Source organism: Mandrillus leucophaeus, unplaced genomic scaffold (genome assembly GCF_000951045.1).
Source record: "Mandrillus leucophaeus isolate KB7577 unplaced genomic scaffold, Mleu.le_1.0 Scaffold196, whole genome shotgun sequence".
NCBI lineage: Eukaryota > Metazoa > Chordata > Mammalia > Primates > Cercopithecidae > Mandrillus > Mandrillus leucophaeus.
The window spans coordinates 2,924,804-2,926,160 of record NW_012101987.1 but is presented as its reverse complement, the minus strand read 5'-3'; the positions used below and the strand labels follow the sequence as shown (position 1 = coordinate 2,926,160).

General features: G+C 39.4%; 1 pseudogene across 1 annotated transcript in view; it reads left to right on the top strand.

The window, feature by feature from the left end:
* Positions 1-1,357, top strand: part of LOC105538645 — a 38,754-nt pseudogene that overhangs the window by 1,117 nt on the left and 36,280 nt on the right. The window contains exon 2 of the transcript XR_001005941.1: positions 703-795. The product of XR_001005941.1 is annotated as a zinc finger protein 431-like (transcript). The remainder of the gene's footprint in view (positions 1-702; positions 796-1,357) is intronic.

The window sequence follows — 1,357 nt, the reverse complement described above, 5'->3', positions numbered from 1 at the left end:
ATAGTTGGTTAAGGCTGAATTTTGTTTCTCTCAATGCAGTAATGTACTAAAAAATGCACTTCAGTTAGATTTTTTTTTAGTAGAAACCCAGAGACTAGAGACACCTCAGTCTAATTGCCTGCCTTTTAATTATTTTCACAGTCCACAGGGAGCTGATTTTCCGCTGCATTTTTCACCTGTGTCCCAAGCAGGTTCTTAAGCCTAACCGCCATTCCCCATTTCTCCAGCATCACTGGCTTGCAGTAAGATACTAAATTTCCAGTTCCTTCTGGTGTTTCCAAATGCCAGCTTTTCCTCCCTAATTCACGTTACCGCCTATTTGTCTTTTAGTGTACTTTTCTATACCGTATTTTAATTAATTATTGTTTGACAAAGCATTAAATGACGCTTTTTAAAAGGTTTGTTATCTGTAAATATTTCCCATGAGAAGAAAGCAAAGAATAATCCCCTGACACTGTACTGTAAAAGCTCTCTGTGCCTCTTCTCCTTGAATCTTCTCTAGGCACAGAGATCTTGTCAGAATGTTTTTAGGTCAAGGTTTTCCTTTGGAAACTTTATGGGGTGATGTGTCCTTAGGAACCTTTTAGTTTTTTTCTGGTCATGGATTTCAGTACTGTCTGGGGATAAACCAAGATATCCACTGTGGTTATGTCAGCTAAAGTGCCTAGTGAATATCAGCTTCTGGTTTATTTTCTTCCATAGGAAGACCTGAGGTCTGGAATGTATCCTCTCAAGGGAGCAAGTGGATGCCCTGCGGCTGAGAGGAATCTTCTGGTGTACTCTTATTTTGAAAAGGTAACCTCTTGAGACATTAAAATTGTCTACACCCAACCCAGCTTTCATTTCTTGGGGACACATTGCTCGTCAGCCAATCAGATGCTGGAGCTGAGAGGAAAACCCAGAAATAATTTCTGCCCCCTGGATTGTCTAAGGGGGCAGAAAGATAATGAAATAAATATAGTGGAAGAAAAATAGTGTTAAAAAGTGAAAAATTTGTGGCAGATAAAATAGTATCCCAAAAGACCAGAAAAAAACAAAACAAACAGAAAAAAAACTTGACTCTAGTGAGATGGTGTAAGAATTTGCAAAGTAAAATACCTCTGGAGCAGTCTCCGAGAAATACTGCAGTGTCTCCTGAATGGGTGGTTCATGAGCACATAAGTGAGCAGGAGTGGGTGGAAGAATCTCTCAAGTGATTGAGTGGCCCGACTTGAAACATGAGTCAGACACACATTTGTTTTCTAATCAGCACTGCCACTCCCTGGGTTTGTCACCTTGAAAATATTTGTTTACTTATTTTGACCTCACTTTTTTAGCTGTAAATTGCATTATATTAGTAGGGCTTGAAAGGTAGGAC